The following is a 10,432-nucleotide window of genomic DNA, read 5'->3' as shown; positions in this document are numbered from 1 at the left end:
AGAATTGCTTCAGCCTAGGAGTTTGAGCTGTGATCATGCCAGTGATCATGCTCTCCAGTCTGGGCAACAGAGTGAGACTGTCTCAAAAAAAAAGAAAAAAAAAAAATTAGGGAGCTGTTTCTCAATAACAGACAAACGCACACCCAGGAGCAGCAGGCCTGGTCCCCGGGGGCTGTGAGGCCTTATCAGGGGAAAAGGTTGCTTGGTGTTTTAGTCTGTTTAAAAATAGAGGCCAAACTTCATATTTATAGGTTAATGAATAATGTAGTATCAGTTATTGGTTAATGCAAAACAGCAACATCAGGTTAAAAAAAAAAGAGAAACAAAGAAGTTGTGATTCAAGGTTATGTCTAAGGAGGAAAGAAAATGGGAGTTTTGTTTTTTTTCTACCCTGCTCCTAGTAAATGTGTACTAAAAAAAAAAATCATTTGATCGGGTCTTTGCAGTTTCTAAAACAAAACAAGGGAGGAGCTGCAGGAAGGCGAGACCTCTCGCTCACCCACCCTGCTGCCTGCATGGAGCTCTTTGGGGTCCCCAGTGGAATTGGTCACGTTCCAACCTCCCCTCCTCAATGCACCCAGGCAGGCTTTTCTTGTGTGTTAAGTTGGTGAGAGGGGCCGGGGAATCTTTCTGCTCAGGCCTCTGCAAACCTCATCCTGCTTAGAAAAGAGGTTTTGTTTGACTCCTTTTTGGGCCTCTGAGGCGCCAGGGGGAGTGATTAATAGAGAACCACCTCGAGATTTCAATAGAGCAGCAGCATCAGCTCCCAGGGCCAGCCGGCCCTTTGTTCTGCAGAAAACGGCGATAAAGCCCCACGGGCTGCCTGCTGCAATCCAGTCTTCATCCGGCCCCATTTCATCCCTGCCAGGCCAACCTCACGACCTAAGCCGGCCTGGGAAGATCCGTCTGCCTGCACATGCGGCAGCTTGAACAGCAGGGGCCTCCCTCCTTGGCAGAGCGCTTGGAGCTGGAATGGGGGCCCAGAGGCCCTTGGTTTCTTTTGTGAAATTCTGCAGATGAGAGCAAATGTGCAATGGCAGGGCCGTGATGTTTTGGCTTCCAGGGAAGGGGGACAGGAGACTCTGAGGCTGGGGTGGTGGAGAGAAGATGTGGGTTTGTGAACGGGAAGATGGCTTTTGGTTAGCCTTGGCTGAGCTTTGAGCAGGCTCTGTGGGCCTCTTAATATCACAGCAGAAGCGAGGGGGAGCTCTGGAAGCGAGAGGAGGGTGACAAGGTACAGGAGAGTTAAAGAGGGAGGAAGGCAGCGGTCAGCAGGCCCAGGCCGGGAAACCCTTGCTGGTGTGGCTCTCGTGCTGGCTTGGTGCTTCCTTGGCTTGCGTTTGTCCCGGAGGTTGGATGGCAGGAATGATCATGTTGTTTTGGTCACATTAGAGTGAGGATCAAATGGGGGTGCTTCTGTTTCTCAGAGCCCAGGTGCCTTTCCTTCATTCATTTAACAATTGCTGGAGGCCAGGCACAATGGCTCATGCCTGTAATCCCACTGCTTTAGGAGGCTGAGGCAGGAGGATCACTTGAGGCCAGGAGTTCAAGACCAGCCTGGGCAACATAGGGAGACCCCCTCCCCCATCTCTACAAAAATTTTTTTTAAAATGGCTGGATGTGGTGGCTCACGCCTGTAATCCCAGCACTTCGGGAGACTGAGGTGGGTGGATCACGAAGTCAAGAGATCGAGACCATCCTGGCCAACATGGTGAAACCCCATCTCTATTAAAAATATAAAAATTAGCCGGGCATGATGGTGCGTGCCTGTAATCCCAGCTACTTGGGAGGCTGAGGCAGGAGAATTGCTTGAACCCAGGAGGCGGAGGTTGCAGGGAGCCCAGATCACACCACTGCACTCCAGCCTGGAGACAGAGCAAGACTCTGTCTCCCAAAAAAAAAAAAATAAAATAAAAAAATAAAATAAAAATCCCAGCTACACAGGAGGCTGAGGCAGGACAATCGCTTGAAACCAGGAGGCAGAGGCGGAGGTGGAGGTTGCAGTGAGCCAAGATTGCACCATTGCACTCCAGCCTGGGCAACAAGAGTGAAATGCCATCTCAAAAATAAAAAAAAAAAAAGAAAAAAAATTTTAAAATATAGCTGGTGATGTGCGCCTGTAGTCTCAGCTACTTGGGAGGCTGAGGTTCAAGGATTGCTTGAACCCAGGAGATCGAGGCTGCAGTGAGCCATGATCATACCACCGCACTCCAGTCTGGGCAGCAGAGCAAGACCCTGTCTCTAAAAAAAAAAATTAGAAGAACAATTGCTTGCTGAGTGCCTGTCTATGACGGTAGCATCTGATGCAAATTCAAAAGTCAGATGCTCAGCAGGACTTATGGAGCCTTTGCTTAGCTCCAAATATATCATTAGTTACAATACGGAGAGCAAGTAATATGGCTAACAGCAATTTCACACCGGCACATAACTGTTTCATGACAAGTTATCAGAGGCAGTAGCATACAGCAGTTGATGTGGAATACTGCCTCTGTCAGCTTGGGCTACTATAACAAAAATACCATAGACTGGACAGCTTAACCATTAAAAAATTTTTTTGAGACATGGTCTCACTCTATCACCCAGGCTGGAGTGCAGTGGCATGATCATAGCTCACTGCAGCCCCCATCTCCCAGGCTCAAGTGATCCTCCTGCCTCAGCCTCCTGAGTAGCTGGGACTATAGGCACAAGCAACCACACCCAGCTAATTTTTTTTTTTTTTTTTTGTAGAGAAGGGGTCTCACTTTTTGCTCAGGCTGGTCTTAAACTCCTGGGCTCAAGTGATCCTCCCACCTTGGTCTCCCAAAGTGCTGGGAATCCAGGCAGGAGCTCAAACATTTTTTTCTCATGGTTCTGGAGTCAGGAAGTCCAAGATCTGATGTTCAGTGGGCCCCACTTCCTGGTTTGCAGACAGCTCCTTTCTTGCTGGGTCCTTACATGCTGAGAGGGGAGAGTGAGTTCTTTGGTGCTTTGTCTTATCAGGGAACTAATACAATGATCTACTAGTGGGGGGAACTAATGTCATCATGAAGGCAACTGCAGGAGCCCACAGGGAGCCTCCGTGGCATTCGGCTGTGATCAAATGCCAGCTGCTGTCCCACCCTCACCTTGCCCAACTCCAGGGGAACACCAAATCCAATGTCAATCGTCCCTTATCCCGTCCCCACAGTGGAAAGCCCTGGTAGAAGGGATGCAAATTTAGTTCATCAAGTACCAGAAAACCCAACTGAAAATGGTCCAAACAATGCTGAAATGTTCTGTCCGTATCACTGGGATCTGGATGTCGGAGGAGTTTTGAGGTGAGTTGACCCAGGGCTCCAGCTCCCTCCATGGATGGTGGGGTCTGTGCTGCTCTCCTGCAGAAGCAGGCTCCGCATCGCCCGAGGCTGTCCATAGCTCACCCTTTCCCATGGTGTCCAGAGAGGGAAAGGCCATCTCTTCCCACAGATGCCTCTTGGCAGATAGGAACCCTTTTCTGGAATCTCTGACCATAGGCCCCTGCAAATTGGATGCCTGATCCTCCTCAAATGGCTCGAGAATGGCGGATATTAACTGACTTTGACTCTTCTTTTTTGAAGACAGAGTCTTGCTCTGTTGCCCAGGCTGGAGTGCAGTGGCACGACCTAGGCTCACTGCAACCTCTGCCTCCTGAGTTCAGGCAAGTCTCATGCCTCAGCCTCCCAAGTAGCTGGGATTACAGGTGCACGCCACCATGCCCAGCTAATTTTTATATTAATAGAGATGGGGTTTCACCATGTTTGCCAGGCTGGTCTCAAACTTCTGGCCTCAAGTGATCTGCCCGCCTTGGCCTCCCAAAGTGCTGGGATTACAGGCATGAGCCACCACGCCAGGCCTGACTTTGATTCTTGAACCACTCATTGGCAAAGGGATAGGCTCATCACCCATGGTGTAGAAATATCCAGGTCCACCAGAAGCTGGAGTCAGCCCCTGCCCCTGATGGCCCCATAGTGGTTGAAGGCTACAGTGAGAATAATTGGCTCACCAAATCGCGTCAGCTGTTCCATGAGTCAGGTACTACTGTCATCTCATTTTAAAGATGAGCGGATACAGGCTCGTGGAGATACATAGGTAGCTAGGAAGTGTCGGAGCTGAGGTCAAAACTCAGGCACTAGACTCTAGCTCCCAACTTCACAACCATTTCAGTCCCAAGGCCGTGGAGATGGAGTTGGGACAGTAAGCTCTTTAGGGGCAAACAAGCCAACCAAAACCCACCACAGTTTTTTCCCCATTGTTAGGCCATCTGAGGGCATTCTTGAAAACATTCTGGTACAGTTCTCTGCCCTTTTTAAAGTTTATGTTTTGTCTCTTAACCTTTAAAAATTGGGAAATGGGCTAGGTGCGGTGGCTTATGCCTGTAATCCCAGCACTTTGGGAGGCTGAGGCAGGTGGACTGCTTGAGGTCAGGAGTTCAAGACCAGCCTGACCAACATAAATGAAACCCTGTTTCCACTAAAAATACAAAAATTAGCCAGGTGTGGTGGTGGGAACCTGTAATCCCAGCTACTCTGGAGGCTGAGGCAGGAGAATCACTTGAACATGGGAGGCGGAAGTTGCAGTGAGATGAGATCATGCCATTGCACTCCACCCTGGGCGACAGAGTGAGACTCTGTCTCAAAAAAAAAAAAAAAAAAAAGGGAAATGTAACACACACACAGAAAGGTGCATCCATATGTTGAATAATTATGTATTTGTTTGCTATTGCTGTGTAACAAATGACCACAAGTTTAGCAGCTTAAACCAACATCCATTTAGTACCACACGGTCTCCCTGGGGCAGGAATCTGGGCACAGCTCAGCTGGGTCCTCTGCTCAGAGCCTCTCATGGCTGTAATCCAGGTTGAGTTGGGCTGCATTCTCATCCAGAGCCTCAACTGGGCAAGAATCCTCTCCCAAGGTCACTCAGCCTGCTGGCAGCATGCATTTCCTTGTGGCCATATGACCGAGGGCCCCAGCTTCTTTCTGGCCTTCTGCTGGAGGCTGCCCTCAGGTCCTGGAGGCCACTCATAGTCCCCTGCCATGGGGTCCTCTCCAGGGGCTGTTCACAACATGCTGTTTGCTTCTGCAAGGCCAGCAGGAGCATCTCTGTCTCCAGTGGACCAAGTTGGGGTCTCCTATAATGTCATGTGAACATGGGAGCGATGGGAATAGGAGCCCCTTGCCCTTTCCATATAACATAACCAGATCTGAGCAATGGCACCTGCCCCATCTGCCATGTTCCACCAGTTAGAAGCCCATCACAGGCCCTGCACACACTCAAGGGAGGGGGTGAGACAGGGGTGTGGCTCCTTGGGTGGGGTCACTTTCAGGTGTGTCTAAGGGTAACCCATGCTAAGAAATGGAACTCTGTCTACCATCCCCAAAGCCCATCTCCACTTACAGATAAGACTAATGCTGAGTTAGAGCTGTTCACGAGAGCTAACTGTTGAACTTTCAGGATTTCGGTGAATTGGCTGTTAAACAGTCATTATTAAAAATTAAATTATATTAGGCTGGGCACAGTGGCTCACACTTGTAATAACCCCAGCACTTTGGGAGGCTGAGGCGGGTGGATCACTTGAGCTCAGGAGTTTGGGAGCAGCCTGGGTGACACAGCAAAACCCTGTTTCTACAAAAATACAAAAATTAGCCAGGCACAGTGGTGCATACCTGTACTCCCAGCTACTAGGGAGGCTGAGGCAGGAGAACTGCTTGAACCCAGGAGGTGGAGGTTGCAATAAGCCGAGATCACGCCGCTGCACTCCAGCCTTGGCGACAGAGAGAGATTTCATCTCAAAAAAAAAAAAAAAAAATTACATTAAACTTGCAGTGACATAAATATTGGAAGGGTCTCAACACTTATCATGTCCTAATTATTTTACTGTAATCTATGCTTTTGAGGTTACTCTACTCCATCTGTATACTGGAAATTATCTTCCCAACTCCAAGTTCAGATACTCTGCATTGGTTCAGATACTCCACTTGGCAGCTTGGATCAACTATTGCAGAGATATTTACACTGTGAAAATCTGAAAATGCTACAATTCAGGGCTTGAAGGCAAAATCTGGCTCTTGCTTGAGCTAAAAAATTTTTTTTACATTGTTAAAGGGTGGTTAAAACAAAACAAAGCAAAAAACAAAAGAGACTACGCCAAAGACTGTATGTGTCTGGAAAAGTGGAAAATAATTACCATCTGACTCTGCAGAATCCATTTGCCAAACCCTAGACATAAGAAAGTAATAGAGAAAATTAACAATGTGGTTAAACTTCAAATTCTGTGATGTCTGCAGCCATTACATTGTGAATAGCACAAAATGTTGAGGAACTATTCACCCAGTAATAGAAAACCATGCTCCAATACAGCAAAGAAGTTGCTGACATCATTGAGGAACAAACAAAGTTCGGATCTATATGTGTTTTGCTTCATTTCTTACTTGTTAACATAAGTGAAAATATCAACACTCCTGTCAAATATTACATTTATTTTACTTTTTTTTTTTTTTTTTTGAGACAGGGTCTCACTGTTGCCCAGGATGGAGTGTAGTGGTGTGATAATGGCTTACCACAGCCTCCAACTCCTGGGCTCAAGCAATCCTCCAGCCTCAGCCTCCCAAGTAGCTGAGACCACAGGTGCATGCTACCGCGCTTTGCTAATTGTTTTATTTTTTGTAGAGACAGGATCTTGCTACATTGCCCAGGCTGGTCTCAAACTCCTGGGCTTGGCTGGGTGTGGTGGCTCACGCCTGTAATCCCAGCACTTTGGGAGGCCAAGGCAGGAGGATCACCTGAGGTCGGGAGTTTGAGACCAGCCTGACCAACATGGAGAAACCCCTTCTCTACTAAAAATACAAAATTACCTGGGCGTGGTGGCACATGCCTGTAATCCTAGCTACTTGGGAAGCTGAGGCAGGAGAATCGTTTGAATCCAGGAGGCAGAGGTTGCTGTGAGCCGAGATCACATCTGCACTCCAGCCTGGGCAACAAGAGTGAAACTCCGTTTCAAAACAAACAAACAACAACAACAACAAAAACAAGAACAACAAAAACTCCTGGGCTCAAGTGACCCTCCTGCCTTGGCTTCCCATACAATCTCAAAGTGCTGGGTTTACAGGCATGAGCCACCCCACCAGACCAAACATTATTTACTGGGAAAATGGTGGGTTGGGTAGCAACTCAACCTTGCAGATTACAATTCAGTTTCAAGCACTGGTTGGCTATGGACACGGGAGTTCAGCAACGCTAAAGGAAAGCATTCTCTGAGAATCAACTGACTATGGAATTTACAAAAAGAGTATTGTGTGTTTTATCATTATTTGTAATTGATATGATACACACGCTTCATACCAGTAACATTTATAATAAATGTGTGTGTATATATGCAGTCCTTCCCCAGCCGATTGTTCACTATGTACCATCAGCCTGACCATTAGGATATGTACTTCCTGGCTTTCCTTTATAATGTAACCACGTTTAGATTTTCCGTTGACCTAAATAGAGGTAACCCAGGCTCCTCAGAGTCCGGAGCTGTATCTGGCACATAGTAGGTATTTACAGTCACACAATAAGCCAACCATTCACGCCATATATGACAGTGGTCCTCTAAGATTATAACACCGTAAGATTATAATACTATATCTTTATCTTCTTTTTTTTTTTTTTGAGATGGAGTCTCACTCTGTTGCCCAGGCTGGAGTGCAGTGGCGCGATCTCAGCTCACTGCAAGCTCCGCCTCCTGGGTTCACACCCTTCTCCTGCGTCAGCCCCCCGAGTAGCTGGAGCTACAGGCGCCCACCACCACGCCCGGCTATTTTTTTTTTGTATTTTTAGTAGAGACGGGGTTTCACCGTGTTAGCCAGCATGGTCTCGATCACCTGACCTCGTGATCCGCCAGCCTCGACCTCCCAAAGTGCTGGGATTACAGGCGTGAGCCACCGCGCCCGGCCCACCTTCTCTTTTCTATGTTTAGATACGTAAATACTTACCATTGTGTTACAATTGCTCATAGTATTCAGCACATTAACATGCTGTTAAAGGTTTGTAGCTTAAGAGCAACAGGCTGTACCATCCAGGTTTGTGCAATTACACACTATGATGTTCACATAAGGATGAAATTGCCTAACAATGTATTTCTCAGAAGGTATCCCCTTTCTCAAGCGATGCATGACTGTATTTAAGACGGGCTGGCAGCGGTGGCTCAGACCTGTAATGCCAGCACTTTGGGAGGCTGAGGTGGGAGGACTGCTTGAGGCCAGGAGTTTGAGACCAGCCTGCGCAACACAGTGACTCTTGTTTCTACAAAAATAAAAAATAAAATAATAAAGGATGCTCCTGAGCTGGGCGTGGTGACTCATGCCTGTAATCTCAGCACTTTGGGAGGCTAAGGTGGGAGGATTACTTGAAGCCAGGAGTTCGAAACCAGCCTGGGCAACATGGCAAAACCCTGGCTCTATAAAATATATTAATACAAAAATTAGCTGGGCATGGAGGCTCGAGCCTGTAATCCCAGCTACTCGGGACATTGAAGCAGGAGAATCGCTTGAGCCTAGGAGGCTGAGGCTGCAGTGAGCCATGACTGTGCCACTGCACTCGAGCCTGGGCAACAGAGTGAGACCCTGTCTCAAGAAAAAAAAAAAGACCCTAGAGTAGATAAATTGAGGAACACTAATTTTACAGAAACAACCAACAGTGGCAATGTAATTCTTAGCCTTTGCTATAAAATGGCAGAAAAAGTCAGGAGGAAGTTTGCGTGTTAATTTTTTCCCTGCCACTTGCTTTTTAATCTTTATAAACCTTGCTCAAATCCTTTTGGAATAGGGTATAACATTTCTTTCTGTTTTTGTTTTTAAGCAACAACTATAACAACTACCACTGACCGAGTGCTTACGAAACGCCCAATAGATTTCATGTAGAATCTCAACAGGCCGGGCACCATGGCTCACGCCTGTAATCCCAGCACTTCAGGAGGCTGAGGCGGACAGATGGATTCAGCCCAGGAGTTTGAGACCAGCCTGGGTAACACAGGGAGACACCTCTTCTCCAACAAAAAAACAAAGTCTCATAAAATCTGTAAGAGGTGACATAGTAAAAAATCTGAAACAACACTCTTAATATTTTATCAATTTCCTCCCCATTCGTTTATTTATTTATGCAGCCACTGACCCAGGCATGGTCATCCCTCCTGGGGGCGGACACAAACCGCGCCCCCCAGGTTCGAGGACACCCAATGTTTAGAAAATGGGCCCTGCGAATCCCACCGGCCCCACGTGGACTCTCGGAGGCTCCCTCCTCCCTTTGGAGCCTTGAAGAACCTGCACAAATCCGGCCTCCACCCGTCACTCGCGCGCCCGACATTGGGCAGGCGGCCCCACCGCCCCGGAACATCCCGACGCAGCCGTCGCGAGGGGGCAACGGACCCCGCCGCACCACCGGAAGGCGTCTCGCGACGGTTGTGCGCACGCGCAATATGCAACGCGGCGCCGCCAGCGGGCGCTGCGGCCCGGCTCGCGCTGTGGGGGAGGGGAGCCGCCGCGCCGGGGCCGGACCACGTGCGCACCACGTGGCGCCCCGGCAGCCCCGGTCCGCAGTAGGGCGGTCCGGCCGGCCACGCTGCGCAGCCAGCAGTCCCCGAGGGTGGCGGGGCCGGTCTCACGGCCGGCGACCCCGCGCCCGCTGATCTCTGACCTCCGACCCCATTCCCCTTAGGGTTACCCCTCGCCGGCAGCCGCGCGGTGTGTTTATAAACAGAGCTCCCGGCGGGCCCGAAAGCCCGGATCGGCGGATTCACGCGAGGGGAACGGAGCCTTCCGCGCTTCTGCGCCGCCCGCGCATGCGCCTTAAGGCTACGCCGCGCTGCTCCTCCTACGCTTGCGCAGTGGCGGCGCAGGGCGGGCGGCGAGCAGGGCCCGGGCGGGGCCGGGCTCTGCGGCCGGGCAGGGGAGGGGCGCGGAGAGGCGCCCCCCGGCCCGCCCCAGCCCTGCTCCTCGCCTTGCAGAGGGTTCACCTGCTGCGTGTCCTTGCGCAGGCTGGCCACTGGCCTCTAAGCCCGGGGCTCTCGCCTGCAAAGTGGGGCCCCTGTAGGTGGTCGTGGAGGTGCAGTGGTGACCTGGATGGAGGGCAGCATCGGGCCCCGCAGTGCCCCCTTGGGCAGCTGCACCCAGCAGCTAAGAGGCCCCCTCGAGACACATCAGTCCTAGGGAGGAGCATACCATGCAGTACGATTTAGCCTTAAAAGAGGTGGAGTGCAGTTTATGTTGTGTATATCTATATATCTCTATTTTTAAATTTTTACTTTTATTTTTCAGACAGGGTCTTGTTATGTTGCCCAGGCTGGAGTGCAGTGGTGGCATTACAGTTCACTGCAGTCTCCACCTACCAGACTCAGGCGATCCTCCTACCTCAGCCTCCCAAATAGCTGAGACCACAGGCAGGCACCACTACA

The 10,432-nt window shown here is 49.8% G+C and overlaps 1 long non-coding RNA gene across 1 annotated transcript; it reads right to left on the bottom strand.

The window, feature by feature from the left end:
- Positions 1–4,707: 4,707 nt before the first annotated feature.
- Positions 4,708–6,956, bottom strand: LOC131381754 (uncharacterized). The gene is made up of 4 exons (XR_009210675.1): positions 6,852–6,956; positions 6,185–6,216; positions 5,664–5,785; positions 4,708–5,128 (listed from the first exon to the last, which is right to left on the bottom strand). It is a non-coding gene; the product is annotated as an uncharacterized LOC131381754 (long non-coding RNA).
- Positions 6,957–10,432: the final 3,476 nt, after the last annotated feature.

Source organism: Hylobates moloch, unplaced genomic scaffold (genome assembly GCF_009828535.3).
Source record: "Hylobates moloch isolate HMO894 unplaced genomic scaffold, HMol_V3 SCAFFOLD_1, whole genome shotgun sequence".
NCBI lineage: Eukaryota > Metazoa > Chordata > Mammalia > Primates > Hylobatidae > Hylobates > Hylobates moloch.
The sequence above is the reverse complement of the archived record's forward strand: the minus strand, read 5'-3'. Positions and strand labels throughout refer to the sequence as shown.